We start from the raw sequence: 10,798 nt of genomic DNA on the forward strand, positions 1-10,798 counted from the left end.
TACAAGCTAGAAAACACCCACCAATGAAAAGGTTCGTTAAAAATTTGATTTAAATTCTATTTTCCGCAAATAATTAATCCGCAATTATCTATCTGTTTGTCGCTCTAGAGGTATTCCCAAATTGTAATTTCAGTTAAAATCCGCAATAAAATGCGATAAATTATCGAATTTTTACCAAACTGCTTTAGCTTTAGCAAGCAGGCAAAGCTGATGTTTTTCATTTTTGACTCTTCAAGCTAATTTACGTAGTGGTCTTAAAAAATCAACTTTTGGTATTGCAGGAATAATTTTTTTTTTGAACCGATTGATAAAATCTTAGGCTCACGTTTAGGCTGAAACTTCGCAGTACATTTCAGTTAATTTCCTTAATTTTTACAAATAATTCTGGAAAAGCTTCCAGAATTCTGCTTTAAATAATTTTTAATGCAACCTTGTAGATATAACGAGTTTTATACGACGTCTTAAATTTTTATTAAGTTTTAGGTTCAATATGAGCTCAAAATATTGAAAATCGGCCCAAGAGCAGAAACGTTACCACTGCAAAACGAAAAGTTGATTTATTGAGATAAATATGAGATGACGGAAAAACGCAAACCTCGTTTTAAGCTATTTAGTTTATCTTTGAACTTTTCGTGTTGAGATCCGAAAAATCACACTTTGTCCCACTTTGGGTGGCGAAATTTACGACGAATAAAAATAAATCACTTGCAAATAGCATTATCTTTATTTAAAAAATAATAGCCCGTAATCAGTCAAATAGTTTATGGACAATCAATCGTACTATAATGTGAATAGTCTTGTTAATCAGGAAAACACATGTGAATATTTTCATACTAATCCAAAATAATTTAGTTATTGAAAAGTCATCGTATATAGTGATACAGTTTGAAGCATAAAACATAAACGTACTTCTGAAACACACCAGGTGTCTTTAAACTATTTCGGATTGATTCTATTCTATTGATTAATATCATTATTTATACGTAGTTTTTATTGCAAACAAAATTCACATTTCAATAGCTAACATTTGTCGACTAAAAGTTCAATTCTTTCTTACTTTCTGTCATGAAAAAACGTTCTGATTAATAAATATTTTATTGGAAACAACAGAAATTATACTATATTAGTTCAACAATTAAGATAATCAACTGAAAACCCTGAGTAGCATGTAGACATATTTCGTTATGTTTGATGTCCAGTTGAAAAAAAGCTCAATGCGCTACTGTTCCGTTACTTTTTCTTGCCACGAGCCCGTTCTGAGTTAAAATAAGAAAAGCTTTTTAATATTCCGTCTCGATATTTCCAGGAAATCAATAAAAACAGGGATCCCATTAATTTTTTACTCCCTCTTCTTGCACTCAATATGGAAACGAGGTAATTTTTTGAAGTCCCTTGATTAAAACCGTGGAAGAAAGGAGTTTAAAATTAGTTTTTTATTGGGTTAGCTTCTCATTTTTGCGGATAAATTTGCGATTTAATTTCGACGCCGTTAATTTCGTGTTTAAGTTTCTGAGATTGTGTTTTATTAGAGCTGGACTGCGGAAATAAATATACAAATATTAACAAAACTTCTTTATTATTGAACTTTTTACTCCATTAACTAAAACATATTGCACATGTGTGCAAAGTTCGAATGTAAGAAATACACAGTTTAAATGACAAATAATTGTTAAATTGTAAACAACAAAATTTAATTTTGGAGGAATTCACATATTGCTGATTTCTTTCAGAGTTGAAAGATCTTACACGAATTATAAGTATGCAGGCCTGGGTATTAAAGTTATTTTTAGATATGTATTCATAAAGTACGGAAGCCACTGTATAAAAGTATTAAAAGATTTTGAACAAACTTTGATAAAAGTTGAGCGAAAACAACTAAATAGCTAATTAATAATTTGATAATACTGCAGCAGTCCATATCGAAAATCGGTTTATCAAAACACTTCACGTTTAACAAACTTATGAACGCCATCAGTTCCTTTCGCCAAGGACGACGGCTACGGAGCCCTGGAAACAATTTAGACTTTTCTCCGACATTAATTTAAGGCATTCAAGCTCGTTTTCTAAAAGAGAAATATAAATATTCCGGCATCAAAGGAGAAATCTTTTAAAAGCATTTTCGCTAATTCTTTATTAGAAATGCGGCGCTGCGCCGTTTCTAACAGCGAAAATGTTTTATAATTTGCAATATTTTAATTTTCAGACAAAGAGAGTACGACGCTCAAAGGGTGACGGAGGGAATTGTTTTCTGGGGCTCCGATTAGTTGGGTACTTCTTTTTACTCTATTTTTGATATCATAAGAAATTCCAACTGTCACTTTTAGTTAAATGCGAGCCGACATAAATTCAGCGTTACCAGACGGGTTGACTTTGCGAGCTTTTGAACAATCAGGTCACCACAAGAATAGGCACAGATGTAATACAAATATAAATTGACTTTTTAATAAACCATATTTACTTCATGAAAAGATATATCCAAAGATTCAAATGAGTAAGTTCAGCTACTATATCTTTAATGGATGAACATATTAAAAAACAATAGAAAAGTGAAGAAATAACGGATGTGCAAAGAAAAAACGACAGTTTCAAAGTTCAAAAAAATAATTTATCGGAATTACAGAAATAGGAGATTATAAAAGAACTTGAACAAATTATGTTTAATACACATTTGATAATTAAATACACACAAGTAGTATAAATGAACCAGATGATTTAGGGCAATACAAGTTTTATAGGCTCTTAAAGATCTCAAAAGATCAGTATCTCTGCGCAAGATTCTAAGTAAGAATTTCACAGTATTGTTTTTAATTTTACCAATTTTAAACCACTTTTATAGATTGATTACCCTGCATTACAATCTACAATAATCTATAACAATATACAAACGTTCAAATAAACGTGAAATCATTTGGATCAGTGTTAAAGCTAAAACAATTATTAATACACACAATAGTCACGTATTTGCACTTTCTCCTAAAATAGTCATTAAGTTTTGTATTGAGCTGAATGTACATAAATCATCAGTTATAGAATAAAATAAATTAGAAAACCACTTGTAAGTAGCTTTAACTCAAATTAAATAAAATCCTTAAAGTCCGATTTTACCTTGACTGTTTATTTCAATTCAGCATAATACTTTATTTTCTATTTCAAATTTTATGCATCAGGGTGCATAATCTTAGGCAATCTTAGGCTGACATCCAAATATTTGTTGTGTTTGATTTGATTTAACAAAACAATAAGTTATATTTAAAGGACATAAAAATTGGTAATAGTTCACACTGGCTTTAAATTTAACTTCCTCGATTGTTGCGTATTTCTTCTTTAGTTGCTCAGTTTTGTCTTGCATTGTACTAAGACTGTGGTAATCTGTCCAATCTGAAATAAATAAAATGTGTTATACTATTTAATTTTTTGCTTGTTTGGAAATACTATAGGATCTAAGTGTTGTAGAAAGATTGATTAATAGTAAAATTCATTTATCTTAAGAAGTTCAAGTTCTGCACGACCAGTCTCGATTTTTGCACCGTCAGAGTAAAAATAATTTCATAATTAAAAATCAGTCGCGTCAGCCATATTTATCGATTCGCCGAGGGACATCATCCATTTTAAATCAGGCGAACAACCCTTTTCATTTTTTAACTGGGCACCCCTGTTTAATAAGACTTGCCACCCTCTTTTTTGATCAATCGCCGAATTTCTTTGGGAAGAGCGGAGCGAAGTCTTTTTGAGCAGTCTGCATAAATTTGGCGTACTTCGGTGATTTTCTTAATTAAAGAGTTTGATTTTTGATAATTAATATAGATCCTTGTTGTCGCGTAAGCCCCTCGATATATTTTGGGCGAAATGTTATTTCGTTTATGCTTCAGTGTGCTCAAGATGTTATTCACGGTTCAGATAGCATAGAAAGGAACTAGCTGATGATTGTGACGCGGAAATTACTTTAATTTTATTTCAGCTAAAACGTTTCTGTATTTCTGAAAAATGTTTGAATTGAATTAAACCAATGTAGAAATTAGTAACATGTAAGTGGTCAACTGTCGAAGGAAAGTGAATAAAAGCATAGAGAAGGACCTGAGACATCGGTTCCTATTGAATCCTTAATAATTCTGAATTTGTATTGCCATTTGTGGGTTTGAGTCAAAAATGTGTAACAAGTAATATTTGGAAAATGTGACTATTCGTTTTATTGCAGAAGATACCTCGAATGCTCTTGCAGGACAAGACATTTTAACATTTGGAAAATAACGTGTTTCATACAATACGTTGTTATAATAATTTATTGTGGTAGTTCTTTCTCTATTTTAGTTCAGTATGAATTTTTTTTGCTGAATATTTTTGATCTCCTCATAAGTAAATGAGAAAAATTACTGAATGAGTAAGTTCCAGCTCTTTTAAAATCTTATCTCAATTTACTCAGTTAATATAAAAATATTACCTATTTAAAGTGCATGCTTTTCCCTATTTAAAGTGCAAATTTCACTGCAAAAAAACAATTAAAAGTATTTACCTTTTTTTGTTGATGAAAGCTTAATTTCTGCCGACTATTAATATGCGAAATATGGCAATATTACCGGAAGCACAATTTTCGTTTGGAAAATGCCAATATACAGTTACATACTTAAATCGAGATTTTTTACCATTTCTAAATTTTTCATTATCTATATCGAGGCTATTAACTACTTCTGAATTTTTCAATAGCTAAATTGAAATTTTTACCTACTTCTAAATTTTTCAATAGTTAAATCGATATTTTTAATTACTTCTTAATTTTTCAATAGCTAATTCGATATTTTTTGTTATTTCTAAAATTTCTCAATAACTAATTAATTTTCAACAGTTAATACGACATTTTTAACTACTTCTAATTTTTTTAATAGTTAAGAAGAGAATTTTTATTATTTAAACATTTTCCTACAGTTAATTGTAGATTTTTTATTATTTCTATGCTTTCCAATAGCTAGTTCGAGATTTTTAACCATTTCTAAAGTGTTATTTCTAAGTTCCAATCCAGTTGGTTTCTGTCCTTGAGGTGCCTGAGATTAGCCCAACTCAAAATCTGTATATATACAGCATATATACCTTCGACGGTGTTGAAATAATTGTTCTCCATTTAAATACTAATTTCTTCGTCTCTGTCCCATAGCAACTTTATTGTATGCACTTCACTAAAACGTATCTACTGTTTTATTAAGCGTCTGTATAGGAAATAAAATGATCAGTTGAATGAAAGTTTTCTACATTCAGCAAAAAGTTAACACTTTATTAGTAAAGTGAAGTTGAACGTGCACTTTTCTAAATATTAAAATGTTCTGTTAATGAATGCTTTATGAAATAAAACAGATTAGTCGACTTTCTCACTTTCGCATCTTTCGTTTTCATTTTATAAAAAAAACTCTTACTGTTTATGTTCAAGGCTCGTAACATTCATGATTATGTGATGATATGATGATGTGAGGAAACATTTCCTGCTAACAAAACTCAAAAAACGCAAATAAAATAAAAATAATGTAATGTACTTGTCAGGTGAGTAATTTCTTAAAATTTATTTATGGTTTAAGAAAAATATCATAAGTAAAAAAAAATTGACCCAAAAGTAATTATTTAATGTCTCATACGGACGCTTAATTCCATTAAAAATACTCTAGGCTAATATACTATTGTACAATAGCATTAAAATATTTGGCAAAACCTGGATAATCATTATATACGTTCTTTTTCCAATCCCCTAAAGCCTCGCAGTTTTGCAGTCTTTTAAACCATACTTTTTTAAATTTGATACTTAATATCTTAACATTGACATGATATTAACATTAAAATTTATGATATGCTTATACCAGCAATCGAATTTCATTTAGCAAACTTTAATTATTTTGCTGTTATTAAGAATTAAAAAAAAATTATATTCAATTTCATTCTATTAAAAGTGCTAAACTTATCTGAAGGTAGAAATGAATCAACGAGCTTCTTATTCTGAGTTACATTCAAAACTGTAGATCGGGTGCATAACGAGTGTGTAAATTATGCACTTGTTCAATATAAAAAACAAATCAAACCATTAATCCATACAATTATGACGAAGCTATTGCAATAGGGGGGTTTTAAGGCGCCACGAAGGGTAGCGAAAAAGAAATAAAGAAATAAGGCATCAGCAAAACAGAGCCCTTGGCAATAATGTAAATTTTTCACCCTTAATATATTCTGTTTTAAATTTCTCGCAATAAAGACTGCTATTCTCCGTTTTAATTTTTCATTTTAATTCAGTTTTCCCGTAGTGCTTTTCTTATTGGTCGGGGCCGAGCGGACCCGCTCTCCTTTCTGAAAAGAAAAGCAGAAAAGCGTCGGAGACTTTTTATCGGGAATGGGAAATGAAGGAAGTCGTGGAGTTTTCGAAATGACCTCAGTTGTTTTGAAACTTGGACTTATATGGAAAAATATTTAATAGTTTTTTTTTTGAGCGGTTGTAGCAACTCTTAAAGAAGACAACGTTTAAGCCAACTTTTATTTAAGTATAATTGTTAATTAGTTTCGTTTAACTTTGGTCTCTGAGTGCCTTTAAACCCAATCCATATTTCATTATATTATGAAAAAAAGATGAAACTTATTATGAATGTGTGCTGCATTTGAGCATCTCATCAAAGTAACTCATTTTTAGTTCATTTATTTATTTGATCGCAATTTATGAGAATTAAATGGGAAAAGTGTGAACATTTTATATATTTTAGATCTGATACTCAAATAAGCCACAATTTAACTCAAATTTGACTCCTATTCAGTCATGACGATATAAATTCTGGAAGCGTGTACTGTCCAAAGACCTTTAATTGAACGAAATATCCAGAGTATGCAATTTATTGTTCTGTAATATTTTCTTTGCATGGAAAAGTCGTTAGAAACACCACCCTTATACGTTTAGCCGGGTCAAAACGACCACCTTGGGATTCTTTGTCATTCTAATTAACCCTTGGTCGACGGGAGTTCTTTAATAACTGAAATCTAGGTGATGTTATTCGTAAATGACCACCAGCATCGCAGTGAGAATGACAGAGTTTTTGCAGCTTTTTATTGTTTCCAGATGCAATTGCAGCTAGTTAGTTTCGACCCTAACCACAACTATTAATTTTAATTGGGCAGTATCATGCAAAAGTTGTATTACCAGTTGGTGTTTTTCATTCACCTGTATGTCTTTGAGCATAACGTTTAATAATAGACGATAGTTTGTTCCTTTTAGTTGATTTCGTTTTTGTTTTTTATTTTTTAGTTGCAAAGTACTCTGAGAACGATATTAAAATTGCAGTTCAGTAAAGTCAGTAAACATCCGTTATTAGTTCCAAGAGCGTATTTTAAGTTTTTTTACGAAAATTAGTTCCATACATGCAACAAACTAAGCTCAATCATCAAACGCAAAATATTATATAAAGTTACATAAACTGGCTTAAATATCTGTTGAAATTCCAGCTTGAATCTTTTCGATAACACATTATTTCAGAGCTTTTGCGAAATTTTATGCAAATGTCTTAATTATATATTCTTCACATTATTATATTTCTATTTACAGTTAATTATGCGAAGTATAAAGTTATTACTTTGCATTATTCTTCCAGCACCAGAATAGGTCTTGTTATTTCGGAAATAACCAAATCTTATAATTATGGTGTTCTAGCTTGTTAGCTGCAAGCACCTAAGAAGCAAAATATGTTAAGAACACGTATGCAGATGATTTTGAGAAACTGAAATAACAGTGACTCAACAACAACTATTTGTGAATATTCTATGTGTATTTCGTTTGTTTCAAGTTTAGAACTTTCATGTATATCTTAAATTTGTTGAAATGATCGAACATAATGGTTTCCTGCTTCTCCAGAAGTATTAGTTGAAGACGAAAAATCTGTCATGAATATCTGTGGACGCTATTAGTTTCCCTTCCAATGTATTTAATTTAATTACTTTTTTAGTTAGTTGACATTTTTAGTAAATAATATTCAAATTAATACATTTTTGGGCATTATTAAGCCGTTGCTTCCATATTCTATCCATTGCCCTTATAAATAATATAAATGTAAATAACTGGACATAAACAATATTGAAAACTGAAAAAAAATTGTAAAATATCTAAGGAATTTTTTAACTGAATTAACTTCTCCAATAAGAAAAACTTACTGAGGTTTTTCGCATGAAAGACATATTTATATATAAATTGTATTTTCTGTTATTTATTTTTTGTCCTTGGAGTGCTTCACATTCCTCATTATTTTTACTAACTTCAAATGACAAAAGCTTTTTAATTTTGATTTTTACGGATGAGAAGTGCTGATTTTGTTATTAAACAAAGTAAAAATTTGCTTCTTCCTAAAAGACACTATACAATTTTATAAAATCTACTTATTTTTGCATTCAAAAAAGCCATAGTTTACAATTTTTTTGAAAAAGGTTATAATAAAAAAATCTGTATTATTACTTTCTTGTTCAACTCTATACCAACTATTTTTACAAAAAGCTGCAGAGCAAAGCTTTGAATGTCCAGTTTTTGAGTAAATTTCGTTTTTTGCCTTGTAGGTTATAATCAAATTCAGTTTTCGCCATTATTAATATGTCCAAAGACATTTCGTTCACTTCTCATGCCGAAATATACAACCAATCGATAAAATTCGAGACCTAAACCTTAAAATTCTCTTTATTGTGCACTCAGCGTCACAATCGTCGGACATATTTCGCGTCTCTCTCCTACGCGAATATCTTTGATAATATCGTTTCTTTCTGAACGAAATTATTTCGGGACCCTTTTTAGAAGTGTAAAAGTAGGGTGAAAAAGAATAAAAGAGGGATTTCGGAACGGGGGTGGCGTGGGGTGGTGTAAAAAAGGGGCGAAAAAGGGACCAAATTTACATCGGAAAGAGCTGATTGCCGTGGCGGCCATCTTAAGTCGCTGAATTGGCCATTGTTTCGGCATCAGAAAAAAAAATCATGAAGCTTTTAGTCACTTTGAAATTAATTGAGCGTTGCTTCACCTTTACAGCTTTCACGGAAAACGTGAATTTATAAATAAAGAAAAATGAAAAACTCTTTTGTAAACTAAGTTTGGTTGAAATTAAATTATAGTTTTATAGGAAAATTATATTTTCTAAACTTGTTGGGTACTTTACCTCAACATTTTTGCCGTTTAAAAAGAAGAATTTCCTCTCGTCATCGTCATCTATTACAGATTAATAAACAGTGCTCTTATTTCAAAATAAACAATTAATTCTTTATCAAAAGGTAATCAATAGCTAGCATTCTACGTGCCCACAAATTTCATTTTTTAGAAAAAATATATACAATTAATTAGAAATTTTGGTAAAATTTAACTCGGCTGAATATTTTTTTGGCCAACTTCAGATTTTACTCTACGTGATTTTATTCTAGACTTAGTTGTCTGTTGTTGTGGATTTAGTAAAATTAATGCACTATCTTTACCGTTTTTTTGTTGGCGTATGTTGACCAATATGTGAACGGTGAAATTATTTGCTTTTTATGTATGATTGACATCTTTTAATTTTTTTATTGGTTGGGAAGATATTTTCTAAATACGTTTTTCATATTTTTAACTTTTTCATTGGGCTCAGTTTTTCAACATTTGCTTCTAATTGTATTTTCGGTTTTGAAGATTGTTCTAATACTAAATTTGTTTCCTACTAGTTTAATTCTAGCTGAACTTCCCGAAATAAATGGAATAAGAAGGTTTTTAATGGGTTCATTTTGATTTTGTTTTCAGTTGGAATTTTTATTTTCATCAAATGAACCATCAACAGAAAAACATAAATTTGCAGAAAGTGCATTCGTTTTGCTCAATTAAGATAACTGTGTTGCCACATATTGTCTTGAAATGCACCAAAGAAATCTACACTAATATTAAATTTTATTAAAAATTCTTAAGTAATTTTATTATTAAGATTTTATTTTTAATTTATTTAGTTTTTTCAAACAACCAAATTTAAGTCGAAGCAAAAAAGTTTAAAAATTTATAAAAGAACTTTAACTAATAGCGGTTTTTTACACATTGGTATTCACTTGGCCTTGTTAAGCAATTTAAAAAATACTTTTTTTCGGTAGTTTTCGGGCTATAGAAAGATAGTAGATATGCATGATATGATATTATTGAAATCACAAGGCAACTTTTCGAAATTCATTTCTATTCGAATTGGAATTTATCTGTTGCAGTATGGGCTTAAGTGTCGTATTATACCTTTAGGTGATAGCTTCCTAACACTAAATTGAAAATTTAAATTTTGATATCGGAGCATTAAATAATAAAAGTTGCTAGTAAACTTGGCAAGCTTTTTTAGTTAGTTTTTTAATCGCACAAACAAAAACAAAACAAACAAAAACAAACAAAAACACCATCACTTATGTCCATGTTCTCCAAGCTTACTTTCTTTACGCAGCAAAAATTCTGACTTACACATTTATTGGGTTTATAAGCAAATTTTGCGTTTGGTGTGTACATTTGAAATCGAAAACATTGTATTATCTTTATTCAGGCAAAAATGTTGGTTAAAAAAAAGTTTGTTCTAACAAATAAAATTTTCAACTTCATATGATGAAACGAGCAAGTTGCCTAATGCCATTTATTTTTATTGAATAAAATTTGCATCAGATATTTCTTGGAAAACGTGAAGTCGGTTTCGGAATCGGAATTATTCTACTAAAAATTTAGGAAATGGAAAATCAAAAGCTCAAAATTTCCGATGATACGATTTTTGGCGACTCGAATCGTCGTTATACCAAACTGCTAGCAAAGTATTTTTTGGAAATAAAGTCT

General features: G+C 30.0%; 1 long non-coding RNA gene across 1 annotated transcript in view; it reads right to left on the reverse strand.

Annotated features, from left to right (window-relative positions):
• Nucleotides 1–1,559: 1,559 nt before the first annotated feature.
• Nucleotides 1,560–10,798, reverse strand: part of LOC125504312 — a 42,109-nt gene continuing 32,870 nt past the window's right edge. Inside the window, exon 2 of the long non-coding RNA XR_007281429.1 lies at nt 1,560–3,378. This is a non-coding gene — a long non-coding RNA (uncharacterized LOC125504312). The remainder of the gene's footprint in view (nt 3,379–10,798) is intronic.

Source organism: Dendroctonus ponderosae, unplaced genomic scaffold, assembly GCF_020466585.1.
Source record: "Dendroctonus ponderosae isolate FM_Combo_2020 unplaced genomic scaffold, Dpon_F_20191213v2 Dpon_F_20191213_4, whole genome shotgun sequence".
Classification (NCBI taxonomy): domain Eukaryota; kingdom Metazoa; phylum Arthropoda; class Insecta; order Coleoptera; family Curculionidae; genus Dendroctonus; species Dendroctonus ponderosae.